The 16070-nt window shown below is 35.8% G+C and overlaps 1 protein-coding gene across 1 annotated transcript in view; it reads left to right on the top strand.

Annotated features, from left to right (window-relative positions):
- The first annotated feature begins 614 nt into the window (after window positions 1-614).
- The window catches only part of LOC140148814 (alpha-2A adrenergic receptor-like), a 186135-nt gene continuing 170679 nt past the window's right edge, over window positions 615-16070 (top strand). Inside the window, exon 1 of the mRNA XM_072170886.1 lies at window positions 615-705. The gene's annotated coding sequence lies outside the window, so the exon portion shown is untranslated. The remainder of the gene's footprint in view (window positions 706-16070) is intronic.

Genomic DNA, 16070 nt, shown 5'->3' with positions numbered 1-16070 from the left:
TACTCCGAATTTTAATTCAATGCCGCAAGCGATAATATTTCTATCTAAACTCCAATAACATCATGTTTCTCACCTGTAGTACTGTAACAATATTTTTGTGCTCTTTTCTTCCAAACTGCTGCGTCAAAAGTCATCGTTTCTTCATTATATGCCGAATTTGCTATTTCCCATATGATATTATCTCTAATGGGAAAAGTATTACTTTTCAGAATATTGTCATAATACGAGATTGAAACACAGGGGTATTAACATTATCCCAAGTAGTCATATATATAAATATATGAAAAGAAAGATGTAATGGGAAAATTAAAAATTCATATCATGGAATTTATTATGGGTGTTTGTATCCCATTTTGTATTTGTGGGTAAAAACAGGTTTATGGGTTTAGCCAGTGTTGTCTTACACGTTGTGCAAAAGTATCCGATTTAGATAATGGTATTGAAATGGGTTTTTTTTTCACATGCTAACCTATGATATGTCTTTGAATTCCTGCTTCCCAGACTCTATGCTACAATATGCTCTTCACCATCTAACTAACGACAGCGACACCTTCCATATTAAATCATTCCACTCTTTAAAGTCTGTGTCTTTCTGTAATTTTTTATTCCAGAAAATTACCATATCTGGCACTTTTATGAAAAAATAAGAATTTGCATGGATAATGTATGGTGTTGGATCTACACTTCACTTTCTAGCTAGACAAGGTATGTAATGTCTTCTACTTTTTTTTACTATTTTTGTATAAAAACAGTGTTCAATGATGTTCAAACAAGTGTAAAAGTCAGAAGAAATTTGTTTTTGTTAATCGCAACTTGCATATCCTTTCAATATATCGTTGTTAAGTTCGGCCCTGATTTGGTAAAATGATCTAACTTGAAATTAAAATCGCTGTTTCGAGAAAAAAGAGCTTAAAGTTTGAACACCTGACGTTTTTCTTTTTGAATAAAATAAATTATTAAACAGATCTAATGTCTTAGAGAATATAAAAATCTCATCATTTGGTGGCATGGGGGTGATTTGAGGATGTCACCAATGGAAAGAGCGCCCTCACATTGCCCAAGATATGGATTTATCTCAAAATGTCCAAATTTCAAGTTAGATCGGGGTTTTTTTTCGGGTGTCCAAATAAAGTGAATGAATTATTCGTTTTATAATAATATTAACTTCCCTTCATGGGTGGCTGGCAAAATATATGTAAGTGCCAGAACATGAAAATAATACGCCTTCTCTCATTTTTGTAACTCCCAATACTCATATTGTTTTATGACCCCGATTCAATTCAGATTTTTGGTCAAAGCGAAGTTACTCATGAAATGGAAGCATAAGAAAAGATCCATTATGCTAATTTCTAAGTAAAACCTAGCATAGTTACAGTATATTATTAAAATATAAAATAGAATGGATCATCGTGTTAGTGCGATTTATATATTCAATCTCCACGTACATCATGCAACTGTTCATCAACTTCTTGTTGCTGAACACTCCGGATGAGCTTGCAACATTGTTTAAGGTTGATCAATACTAAAGACCCTAGATACAAGAGAACGCAGCGAATAAACCAACACAAAGAAAAGGAAACCAGTAACCTCAGAGCAAAACATAACAAAACTATATTCATAGAATAATATAAATATAAATAAATGATAACGGGATATTCCGTAGCTCCCTACTAGAGATTACTCTTCTGTTTTTATTGTAATCTGATCTAATATTTTATGGAAAAAAACTTTGAGGGTGACGATGAATGTTTGTGTGAGGCGCATAATATGATAAAGTGTGATTACAGGTTGATATGATTAGGAGAGATTCAATTGTGTTTGGTTCCAAATGTCACCACATGTTTTTGACATAAATGAAAAACCTAAAACAATACGTATGGATGATCGATCAATATCCATTAAAAGTCAAACGAGTCTCGTTAATTGGCATAAGCTATGCTATAGAAATCCAAATTATGCACAAATCATAACATGTGTGTTTTTAAGTACTTTAAATGCTTTGTTAATGTTTTGTTATAAAACATTTTGTTAATGTCCTTTGAATGTAATCAAATGGTGCGCAAAAAATAATGTGCAAATTATTAAGTTAAAAATATGTGAAAATAATGTAAGCAAAAAATAATGTAATCGGAAATTAACCAAAGGTCTATGGATACACAGAACTATTTCGAATCCCTTCGTTGCTTTATGAAAACAATCAATGAATAAATAAACCTAACATGGCAGAGCATATGAATGTATTAAGCATGCACCGCGCCAACGCGTGTAAACGGGATAACTAAAGACGTATTTTTATCGCCAGAAGCCAAAATATTTAGCGTTTGCGGAAGTTCGGTGTAATGACCACCCTATTGCCATTCACCCTTAACCCACATATTTCAGATGTCCATTTTTCTTCCTCAGGAGACAATATAGTAACGAGGTTAAATTAGATAAAGGATCATTTTACCTTACAAGTTTGAAATCGCAAAAGTGTGGGATGTCTTTTTCATAAGCCCGGTTCTTAAGGCGGATCGGAGCGCGCATGCCCTATTGGTGTCTGCTCTCAAATATTGATGCAAATAAACCTGGCATATACTAGAAATCAACGCACTGCATGGTTTATTGTTCTATTGTGTCCGATTTGAGCGCTGACATATTGGCAAATGTTGCCAATCTATATTCATGAGAATGTACATTCAACGTCCAGCTATCGAAATTGGGTGACTTGTGTTTGGCAGGTGTAAAATACATCTGACTTGGTGTTTTAATTACGTAAAGAATAAAGGTTTTGGCATCATTGAATGGCTGCCTGGTGCTGTTATATGCTTAGTTTCTATAATAATAATTACAATTTTTGAAGCAGCGCCCGCAGGCGATGCTTCCCTATTTAATTTCACCGAAATGACTTACATACAATAGGTGATATGCCTCAACTTCTGTTGATACACCATTCAAAATACATACGATAATCGAGCTCAAATGAGATCGAAAATTGTAGGTTAAGCGCATGCACATTCTGTATTTGTTATGAGTTTGTTTTGTATGGCAGTACATGACTGAGAAAGAGATTAAACATAGTTGGTCCTTTTAACAGTCATTTGTCATGGGTTTGTTTTACATATGTCAGTAACTGACTGAGAAAGAGATTACATGAGAGTCAGCTGGAGAGTGAAACCCCCATAATGCATTGCGAGTCAAGCATACTATACTAGCGACTGAACAACAGCTGTTACGTCATCATTTTAATGTTGGTCGTCAGCATGGTTAGTTGATATAAACAGTCTTAACTCCCGTATTTTGCGTGTGAGTATAGGCCTAGATGTAGTTCACACAATATTCAGTGGAATAAACGAATTGAAGTCGACAATAATGTGGTCATGCATGTTAGCGATTGAGCGCCAAATAAACTTGTTCTGCATAAAATGTTGTCAATTAGACCTATAGGAAACAAATGCCTTGGATATCGATTGGCAAAGCATTCTTCACTCTTCGGGTGATTGGTGTATAGGGGTGCTCATGACGGGGCTCATGATTGTAGTTTGATGGAGACGATGGGGTCAAAAACTAGGTTGAAAATGTTACTTTATCGTGCCGCCAGTTCATGTATGTCATCATTATATTTTGATAGAGGACGGGAGTAAAACACTTTGATTAAAAAATGTTATAAACACAAGGAAAAGCAAGGTTATCGGAAATATTCAATTATTCTCATGATCATACACGATACAAAATAGACGGGGGGGGGGTCCCCCTGGTTGGAGGTATACGGGGTTGTGCCACGGTTTTAGGGTACCGTACCTTTTCAGCGATTTTGGTATATGATTATGGGTGGGTTTTAAGTGCATTGGACCAACATTTAAATGATAAATCTTTGGAGCTGCTTAACCCTTTAAAAGGGTTTTTTTTATTTTATTAAATCCTTTCTTCTCCTTTCTCTGCACTTATTCTTGCTTATGTCTACACTTTAGCAGTGGTGTAGATTTCTTTTTAACATTGGGGGGGGGAGAGGACTTTTTGAAGTACCCCGGTATAGTGAATCCAGCACCTTATGGTACAAATGCGCGCGGACAATTTTACCATATGCCTATTGAAATTAAACTGATGAAATATGGGATAAAAGTGGAATTGGGCATTTTTGGGGCTAAAATGGCCAAATATGAGGTTAATTTCGACAGAAACCCATACACAGGCGTCAACATGGGGGATGGTTGTATGGACCATCCCCCCTGGCTAAATATTTGGGGGATTTATCCACCACCCCTTTCTCCTCTGGATCTACGCCCATGCAGCCTGTCACTCCGTCGCTCTCCTTCTCCCTCTCTCTCTCCCTCTAACCCTCTTCCTTTCTTTTTCTTTTTGTCTTCCTCCCCTCCCCTACAATCTCGATCACCCATCTGCTACACCCCTCGACCCCTCCTTCACTACCTCAATTACCCCTGGCTTGTAAAATGTTTATTCGTTATATTACGAAACCCATTTAACTTTATTGAATAATACTGCGAAGTAGTTAACTATAGAAAGTGAGCTAGACCTATAATAGCAGCCATGGCACGTTGTTAAGGGTAATCGATCAGTAACTCTATTGAATTTATTTAAATGATGTGCCTAAATAAAGGTTGGTGGTAAATAATTGTACATCGACGGTAAAGTGTGCTTTTGTGTGCATGTGACAACTCAAGCACACCCTTGGGTTGTATTAGAACAAAGGGTACTTCTCGCTCGTGTAGGCGCTTTCACGTGACTTTCGTTTCATCACTTATTAACAGTAGCCTGCCTATTATAGCGTTAATGGCGGCAGCCCTTTGTCCCGAACAAAAAGTACCTCTCGATGAATGGTGTTTCGGTAAATCAAATCGGCACAAAGGAACAATGCGTTACGTAATCTATTGCTTCTCCATCGTTAATAGCTCCATGCTAGAAATGGTATGGGTTCTATAAAAGAGATACCAAAGCTTGATATAAATGGTGTCATTTCCACCCTGTATGAATGATTTTTCTCACGGTAGGGGAAAACTCCTAAAAAAAAATTTTTTGATATATTATTGCCCTAAACTCAGGAACCTTTTATTATTGGCCTTAACTCAGGAAATTTGTATGCATCCAATTAATGAGATACGTTGTAATCGCTGAAGAGGGAGTTGCATGGTATTAAATGTTTCTGATCATTATCAAAACAAATAAGCACTACATTATATAATACGAGTTACAATATTGTTTAAAGCAAATTACACTAGGCAGTATATGGCGTAACATCGCGTTTGGCTCCCAAAATCTTTCCGGCAGTTATATGTAAAACAAGGTTACACTATAAATGCAAAACACGGTCTTCTTGTCGTTCTAATTTAATCCCATTTAGGCTAATTTGTATCAATTAGCCTAATTGTGAAATATCAATCTTATTATAGCCTTAAAGACCACGTGCCTAAATTATCTCAGTAATTTCCATTGTTATATGGTATGAATACGTAAATATGTTGAAACAGCTTGTGCGTGACAGACTCAAGGAGCCTGTATCTCTATTTGATGCTTCAAATGGTTAAAGCGTTTACATCATTCGTGTTGATCCATCTTTTTTGTCCATTATATCCCATAGTTCTAGTACTAGTACTAGTATTCAAATAACGACATATCGTGTCATACACTAGTGAAGTGTTTATGTACATAAGGGACGCGCCATTTCATTTTCACGGGGCCTGGAAGTTTTATCCAATTTTATATCTGAGTTGGACAGGGTAATTTTTGTTTACTCATCAGTGGGACGGATATTTTTTTTCGTGGTTTTTTTTTGTTGTTGTTGTTGTTTTGCCTCCTCCTTGGAAATCAAACGATACGCCCCTAAAGTATAAGCAGAAAATAATCTGGTTCGGAAATTAACCAAAGGTCTTTGGATACACAGAACTTATATTTAGAATCCCTTCATTGCTTTATGAAAACAATAAATGATCAAATAAACCTAACATGGCAAAGCATGCACAGCGCCAACGAGTAAACGGGATGATTATAGGACGTATTTTCATCGCCAGAAGCCAAAATATTTAGCGTTTGCGGAAATTCGGTTTAATGACCACCCTATTGCCATTCACCCTTAACCCACATACTAGTATTTCAGATGTTCATTTTTGTTCCTCAGGAAACCATGTAGTAACGAGGTGGATTAGATAAAGGATCATTTTACCTAACAAGTTTGAAATCACAAAAGTGGGGAGGGATGTCTTAAGGTGGATAGGATTCAGCGATGTCTGCACTCAAATTTTAGTGCAAATAACGCTGGCACATAAGAAAAATGGTATGGGTTCTATAAAGAAGATCCCAAGACTTGATATAAGTGGTGTTATTTCCTCCCCGTATGCATGATTGTTCTCGGGAGGCGGAAACCACCAACATATTCGTTTTGATACAATTATTATTGGTCTTAGCTCAAGAATCACAAAAGAAATATAAATGCAATTTTAGGTTTGCTTGACTCATTCCCTACAAGATTAATGTATTGATAATATTAAGAACACACTGCAATTCAATGGCTAAAGCTGGAGTTCCTACCATCCTATAATACCTGCCTCGACGTGACATGTTATTTGTAACACAGACATCTTTAGAAGATTGTGATACATTGTTTCGGTAAATGTTAACGTATTATCTTATTTTTAGATTTTGTACTCAGATAACAAAGTTGGAAGTGTGGATATTATGTAGGAGTGTGGGTTGAGATTTTAGGTTTCATTGCGCGTACATATAATATGAAAGGTTTAAATGGATATTTCGTGATCCATAACCTCAACTCTGATACTGGCCGATGTAAAGTGACTCTCAAACAGTGCAGTTACTTAAACACCGCAAATGTGACCTGCAAATGTGGAACTGAACCACAAACCATGGACGCCTATTGCGATGTCCTCTATTGGAGCAAGAATGTAAAGCTGAGGACCTTGTTGAGGACAATGATATTGCTAAAAGTTTTATCCACCTTTGGCTGAAACACAATATCAAGCGTGTGTGGGCACGATAAGAAGAAGAATCAAATAATATATCATTTACACAAGCCGATGAGTACAAGTAATCATGTGTAAGCTTGGTATTATATCGCTGTCGCTGGAGTGTTTAAAGATTTCCCCTCTGGCCTGTTCTTGATTAAATCAAGTGACTAGTATTTACTGTAATAAGAAATCCGATCATACTCATGTTTCAATGAGAAGTTTCCTTGAAATGTAATATTTAAAACAATTAAAGATTCGTAACTTTCCCAATCTTAAATGGACACAAAACGATGGTTTTCAAATCACACACGTCTATTTAACCCTTGTCTATTTAACCCTCGTTATTGAGGCCTAGTGATTTTTCTATGTCTTCTAAAAAATATCCAGAGCGATATTTAGTTCAAACTTGATATTTATATCTTATATCTTGGGCATTTCTTAATTGGATGACAAGCTGGTACTTGGGCGAAGCATATACAAAAAACATGCGTTAAGATTAATCAAAAATAGATTTTGGATGGGGAATAGGATCCAAAAAAACCATTAAACATTTAAGTTCCTTTTCAAGTTGTAAAATGATCGACAAAGCTGCCAAAGCCGGATACTAATGACCATTTTCAATTCAACATTATTCCTATTTTAGATAAAAAGCTTTTAATTTTGGTGTAGATTCTGAAAGAAGCTCTTGTTATTCATAATGCAAAGTCATTATCAGTATTATATTCATCAAAGTATATTGCTCGAATTCTATCCAAATATGATGTGTCATCTGAGCATCAAACCAAACTATACCTCGTATATGGCAAGCTAAAAGGCCCATTACGTATTACGACAACGCGTTGCTTTCGAAAGCAACGCGTTGCTAAGCCAGCCAATAGATATAGAGCTTTTAGCAACACGTTGCTTTCCCCAAAGCAACGCGTTGCTTTCGCCTTGTGAAAGCAATGCGTTGCTTTCGCAAACAACACGTTGTTGTCATTCTTTACGTCTTGTGGCGACAACCAATCACAGCGACTCTTACAGGATACACACAAGCATGCAAGAAACTCTTTATAAGCTTATTTATTGTTCTCATAATATCTGTGAAATTTTACGCCTGAAATTGATTTCGTTTTATGATATAAACAAATTAATATTGTTGCTCAAGGAATTTCTCAGACTGAGTATTTAGGTCTACAATTGAGTGTACAATTATAGTGTGATACACGCAAAACACAAAACATGTAACAACTAGTACCACTATTAAAGGCGGGATGGACATAACCAACAGCTCTTCAAAGCGCCGATATGATTGGCTAATCAAAAACTCGGCTTGGGCGCCCCTGAATTGAGTATGTAAGCAACGCGTTGCTTTGGGAAAGCAACGCGTTGCTTGTGAAAGCAACGCGTTGCTAAAAGCTCTATTTCTATTGGCTGGCTTAGCAACGCGTTGCTTTCGAAAGCAACGCGTTGCTTTGGCGAAAGCAACGCGTTGTCGCAATACGTAATGGGCCTTTTAGCTTGCCATACTCGTACGTGGCCAGCATATTCTTCTTTCCTTACGGAATGTCATATCACGTGCAGATCTGACATGCATTATCACTGATCTCTCAGTTTGCATTAATGAATGATTTATTAAACATTATCAAAGAGAAATAAAACTATTCATATCGCCACTTCACCATATGCTTCCAGATGAAAAATACATTAGCCGTTTAATATGCAAAATATTGCTATTTGTAGGCTTTAAGCAGTATGCTTCGACTTTATTTAGAAATACGCACGTAATAACCACAGTGCTGCCATAACAGCTTATAAACATGAAGTCTTTCAGTGGCCTTCGACACATCAAGTGGTCTTCCTGTACATTTGCATGCAAAGGCGATAAACAACACCAAACTGTGCAGCAAAAATTGCCTATTTTGATCAACTTTGTGATATTATTATAAATGTTTCCGTGGATAAATATTTTTTTCCGTCGGTAAGTACTTTCAAAATGTTATTTTTGATAGCATATTACAATTCGAAATCCCCCATGAGTAATAATTTTGCTATTCAATTAATACTTTAAGTTGATGATATTATGTAAAAGTTCCTATCCTTTTCTACATAGTATTCAATGACATGAGGATGCTGGTTGGTATGTCGTGTCCATGGGTCACGTGCGTATGTATAAATACGTATTTATAAATTAATATAGTCGAAGGTAGCTGTTAAGTGACGTTTCGGTACCTAAACGTCAAATTTATAATTTTGTCAAGTATTTAACTGCTAAATATCGCCACTCTGTCTTATGCTACAAGATAAAAGTTATTGTTATAATGCATTATCCCTTTAATGTGTACAGGTTCTGTTGTCATTTGCAGCTTTTTAATGACATTTCTGTGCATATGTGCACGCTTATTTCTTATTTTGTCAGTTTTATAGTGCTAAAAATACGTACTAATGATATTGATTATTTACCTTTAATAGAATCCATCTATACCAGTTAGAAATTGATGAGGAATATGATACTGAAATATATTTTGTACTTGTAAATGATGTGTCTAATGTAAATCGCTTACGCATGACTAATGCGATTTAGTCTTTTTATTGTTTGACCAGTTATTTTTTAACGTGATATTCACTTATTATCGATAAATAGATCACCCGGGGAGAAAGCTAAGCCTCTCAATCCATATAATTTCTGGAGTAAATACGCCCATTTTTCGTGAAAGGCAAATATTGCTTGGCTTGTCCAGTGGTCATAAACCCACAGGCTAAATCCGTCTGAACGAGACACCGCTGATAAATCATGCGAAGATCGTGAAATGCAATATACCATTTTAACGATCTAATTCAGAAATAACGTGATCCTTTGGTTTGACCAGGGTTTGACAGGATCCTTTTTACAATGTTAGAATATTAAGACTTGCGCTTCAAATAATGTCGTCGGAGTTATGTTTGTGGATATTTATTATATGGATGTGTTTAGGTGTATGTAGGGTGTGGAGCTGTATGGGGAAAATGGGGTGGGTGGGTGTTAAAAGGGGCTCTGACTCTGACATATTTCGCAACAAAATCAAATGAGAAACAAATATTAACTCAGAGAGTTTCCGAGCTGTAATTTAGAGAAAATTTTAGAGACAAAAAAGAGATATGCTATGAGCTCCGCGTCAAACTATTTTGCTATTGAACTGCGATGGGGAATCCACCCGGGAATTCAATTCTGGATCCGGAACTTAAAGACAAAATCATGAATAATTATTTACGATGCTGATTAGTATATGTATACATTACATATGTTAAACACTGGACTTTGGACAAACTTGATGGCGCAAGTTTTATGAAATCTCATAGAGCCCCTTTAAGGATAACGGCATAGTGTTAAATGATTCATCATATCATTAAACAAGCCAGGTTTATAGGTACATGCAATCATGTCTAGGCTATATAAACTGGGCTCAAAATGAAAGGTCATATCTTAAAATCCTGTCCACAAAAATGAACCAAAATTACACACAGGATTTCTTCAATACTCTACACTAAACACATGTCAGTAACCAAGCAGTTGTCCAACTGATGACACAACAGAAAAATGCACTGAAACGGAACAGCTTCCTGGACCACATTCACATGCGAATAATTGGCACCCAGCTAAAGAAATCTATGAGAATGCGTACAAGATCCTTACTCAGGTGATAATTTCCAAAGAGTAAGTGGAATAGTGTGTTCACACACTTTCTTCAAGAAACAGGTCTTGTTCCACACTATTACACTTACTCACCGATTTCTTGTGCTGTATTTTGCTGTCAGTCAATTATAGTAGAGTGGTCACATCGGTCTATCTTCTCTAGTTAAGGTTTTCGTGCATCATTTAAGACACTTAATAGTTTATACTTGTATATCTTCATTTTACACAATTCTGTTCATTTGTTTAAATAAATTTGAATTTGGATTAAGATCCCGAAAGCTGTCAAAACTGGCGAACAGCAATACTTTGAATACAATTATTTACAAAGTAATTATAAGACCAGTTTCAACTCACCATACTAATTGCTTTGTTATTTGAGGTATATTCTTACAACTCCTTATATGTTATGAATAATGCAAAGTAATATCGGAAGTATCAGGTGATACCACAGTGTCTTCGTCACGTGACACTCGGTATCACATAAAGTAAAGTGTACATCTCGAATTCTATCCAAATACAATGTGCTATCTGAACATCAAAGCAATCTATTCCAGTACGTGGCCAGCAATATGCTTCATTCCTTTCATAATTCTGTCTCACGAGCTTAGATGTCGTGCATTATCATTAATCTCTTAGTTTTGCATTAATGAATGATTTATTACAATATAAAAATAAAATAAAACTATTCATACCGCCACTGCAGCTTATACTTCTAGATGAAAATGACGTTATCCGTTTAATTTGTACAAATACGTTGCTATTTGTGGGTTTTAAGTGACTTTTCTCTACATAAAGGTCACATTTATCATTTGTCTGCTAAAAATAACAGACAGTGTACCTAGCCGATGACATTGATTATTTACTTTTAATAGATTCCATCTACCTGAATTACAAATTGATGTGGAACATGCTCCTGAAATAACTTTTGTACAAGTAAACAATGTGTCTAATATAAATCGCTTACGCACTTCTAAGGATAACTCTGATGAAGATTGCTCACGAAAGTTAGCGTCATAATAATGCTGACGTCCATATTGATTCGATTTTAAGATTTTCACTGTTTGTCCAGTTATTCTTAACGTGATAATCACGACGTATTATCGAAAAATAGATCACCCGGGAGGAAGCCATGCTTCACAATCTATATAATTTTTGGAGTAAATACCGCCCATATTTCGTCAAAGGCAAAATATTGTATTAAATATTGGATGGATATAAAATCTATAATCTTCTCTAATGTAAATTATGCTGTGAGGCAAGTATCCTTTGCGATACTGCGGCTCGGGAAATCTTGTTGCATCATGCTAATCACGACCAGAGGCGTTTTACGCTAAAGTTTATAGGTCGCAAAATATACTTTCCTATATGCTGTTCTACATTCAACAAATATTCATTATGGATGCACAGCCTCGTGCGTCCGCAGACGCTCTATACAATACTGTTTGTTCTGACAACATTTTTTAAGGTTATTCCTGATTTGATAACATAGTCAATTTTAAAGCAAAATCGGTTGCATAATACTCGGATATAATATATAAAATGTCCAGCTTTCGTCATACCAATAAATACGTTATTGGTCAGCTTGACTTGACCAGTGTGCGAAGATCGTATACTATGCAATTGTAACGATCTATTTCAGTTAGTGACGTGATCTTTCGACAACATCCTATAAAAGTTGAACATTTAGATATAATATGTGCTTCAAACTAACAAACAAAATACTGTTCTTTATTTTATTTGTTTTGAAATGCCTAATATGATGTCTTAAAACATAACAGTCGTTCAAAGAAACAAAGTTTGCATTGTTTTTCAATGCATCATAACTATACTCTCTTAGATATGAGCGAGAACCAATCAGAGCAAGCGCTTAGAAAAATGCAAACCATGCATTGATGTTTATATCTGCACGGTCGCACACTCCGCGGACTACGCGCAGTGCTTTCGCACGCGTTCATTTCCCTTCGGGGGGAGTGCATTAGATGCATCAACATCTCAGCAGAAGTGCATTATTTTGTACAATTTCAATCCCAGCAAGTGATACGCTTTATTAACCTATATGCCTAAATGGCATCTATCCGCTCACGTGATTTCAATGTCTCTCATGTCATTTAATTCCTATCGTTTATTCTCATTCTTAGTCAGTTAACTATTTTTTAAAGCAAAAATTAAGTTACCGTCATAAAACTCACCCTTTTCTAAAATGAACGAAACTTGTTTACAACGTATACGCATACAACGCGATACATACGCGCACCTCTATGAGAGTGTTACGCGTTATTAACACTCATGATGACATGGGGTCATCTACAGCCCGATAGACGACACCCAAAATCATGCTATTGTCCAATCAGATTATGTATCTACGTAATAGACCACTCCCACTGACTAAGAATGGCTTTTCATGAACGCTTGTTTTACGTATTTCTTTTACCAAGACAATAACACAACTTTCCTAGGTAATATAATAGGTATTATGGCTGATATTATTATAACAAATAGTTAACTACATTAGTCTTCTTTTGGTTGTTTCAGTATGAGTCGAACTAAATGTATCATTTGCTTGATACTGCCAGTGGCGTAACTACGGGGGGAGAGGGGGGCAACGTGCCCCGGGCGGTACCACTAGGGGGGGCAAATCGGCCTCACTTAACCTCATATTTGGCTATTTTAGCCACAAAATTGCAAATTTTTCGCACTTCGCGCGATTTTATTCAACTTTTGCACCATATTTCAACAGTTTAGCTTCAAAATGACAATATTTGTCGCTCGCTTTGCGCGCATTGGTAACATAAACTTATTATGTCACAAAAAGGTGCTGGATTAACTATACTAAAGAAATCTACGCCACTGGGTGAGGGGGGGGGGGTAGGGGCGCCAATTTTGTTTCTTGCCCCGGGCGCTACCAACCCTAGTTACGCCACTGGATACTGCCATTTGATACTCGTCCGACTTGGTTGTTCCTATACTTGAACGGTTACCGGCAGTATATTGTGGTATACCATTGTCATCCGTGGGTTCATACCTTCTTAGAATATGTGAAAAGGATCCAAAATAGGAATATTCACTGAATATTGTCTTATAAGGAGTGTCACCCCCGATTGGGAAATTATTTTAATTATATTCTTTACTTTTTTGTCTTTGATTTGACACCACTCAGGGAGTCACACATTCTGGGCATTTCAAGATATGAAAAGGACCTAAAATAGGAATATTCACCCAGGTCTTATGAGGAGTGTGACTCTCCGGTGGGGAAATTATTTTATTATATTCTTTACTTTGTTCTCTTTCATTTGACACCACTCGGGAGTACATACCTTCTTGGCATTTTGAGATTTAAAAAAAGGACACATATGAATATTGACCCAGGGCTTATTATGAGTGGCACCCCCGGGTGGGACAATATTTTTATTATACTTCTTTATTTTTTCTCTTTCATTTGACACCACTCACGGGGTCATACCTTAGTGGCATTTTCAGATATGTCCATTTTAGAGTAAGTAAGTAAGTAGGATACACTCATATAGGCTGATACCATTTCATGGTTCAGCAATAATTCGACCCTTAGGACTGCTAAGATTTGCTGTTTATTTCTCTTTCGGTAAAAATTTTTATAATTATGTTTCCATTGTTTGCTATTTTTATTTGCTTCATCCGTATTTTTTTTTCATATACTGTTTCGTTCTGTTATCGAATATTACCACCAATGTTATTTACTATGTGGGTAATGATGCTAATGTACTCAATTCGTCTAGTTTTGTGCAATTTATTTGGGTTATTCTCACACTATGCACTCATGATAATTTTGTATTATTAATAACAAGTTGAAATGACATACAAACATCTTGCTGTTAAGAGCATGGCGATGGAGACATCACTATGACTTCTTGTTGTTGTCATATATCAATATTTCATACAAATCTCATGTCTTAACAAGAGGCAACCATTTTACTTCACACCTAATTCCACTTTTAAGGTGTCAGCAGACTTTCAATAACGACAAGCAATGGTTCACCAGTGTATCTATATTTGGAATTAATTGACAAAATTATTAATATTTAAAAACACTTCGTAATATCATGAACAATACATTAAACTTGTAATGCATTCGACTCATGCAGTGGATTTTTGTATTATTATTGTATCTCTTGACATTTCCAGCAAAGCATTAGGCACAGACGTGTCCTTTTATTCTTATAATAAATTTTACTCTCATCTGATACTTTAAATTTTTATCAAATCCCAACGAGAATAATATTTGAAAAATTGTCATGGAAACCAGATTTCGATGACATCCGGTTGGTGTGTTTTTGACCTGTGTATTTTGATCGTCAGTCGATGTGGCTGAGGCAGATCAAAGACAGTAGGACGACAAACACAAGCAGCTTAACGTCCTGTGAGACTTCGTTGTTGTCGCAAGTTCATGTTAGCGTCATGCATGTTCGATTTTTGTTCAATCTGCGGTGCTAATCAATTCCTTGAACCAATGTTTATTTTGTTTTTCATTATACAACATTCCGGTGCTACAATAATGGATGGTTTTAGGGAGTAGTAGGATTTGAGCTATCAGTCTAGGATAAGGACATAACAGATATTTTGACGCTTAATTGCCTTGCCAACAAATGTTGTTTTAGCCGACATGTTATAGCCGACATAGAATAATTATATCACTTATTCTTAATCAACTAATTGTTTTAATAATGTCAACTATATTATCCAGAACTCCCAGATAATTTATTATATAATCAATGACGAAAAAACAATTTACAGCACAATATAGGGAGGGATCTATAGTGATAATTGAGAAATTCTATTCGATGAATTTAAAAACCAATAACATCAAGAGCTATAAAGCGAAAATATTTCCATAGCTTCCCACTCCTTTTTCTCATTTTCTTTCATGAAGTGCATTTTGAGTCTTGAATCTTGTTCGATGGTTCCATATCAGACGTACCAATTTCAACTTGGGCAGAATATCCCATAGATTAGTCATAATTCTGAGCGCTAATTCGTTGACTGATATACACTAAAAGACGTTGGTAATTATTTGATTAACGTTAAATGATATCTATTTTCAGACGGATTCAGACGGATATATCAAGAACATGAAACTGTATCATATTAATCGTATATCATTCGCCGCATTGAGGATCTGATTCAGCAATTCGGTTACTAATATTAAACATCATTATTAGGAAACAAACATTTATGGATGTTAACAGACAATTAATTGATCACAGAAACACAACAAAGTTGAAAATGTATTGGGCAAAACGTTTCCCTTCAGTGTTTGAAAGTTGACCATCAACAATTTTGGGAAATATCTATCTGACGTGTTTGTAGTTTTGGGTAGTGTAGTAGTGTAGTGCTGTAGTGTTAATTGCTATATAATTTCATTTACAGTGTTTTCCTTATAGATTTCTTTTAATGCCACCGTACACTTTAGTTTTTTTAACCAGCCTGTA

The sequence above is a fragment of the Amphiura filiformis genome, chromosome 3 (assembly GCF_039555335.1).
Source record: "Amphiura filiformis chromosome 3, Afil_fr2py, whole genome shotgun sequence".
NCBI classification, from domain to species: domain Eukaryota; kingdom Metazoa; phylum Echinodermata; class Ophiuroidea; order Amphilepidida; family Amphiuridae; genus Amphiura; species Amphiura filiformis.
Note: the sequence above shows the minus strand (reverse complement) of the source record. Positions and strands in the feature narration are given on the sequence as shown.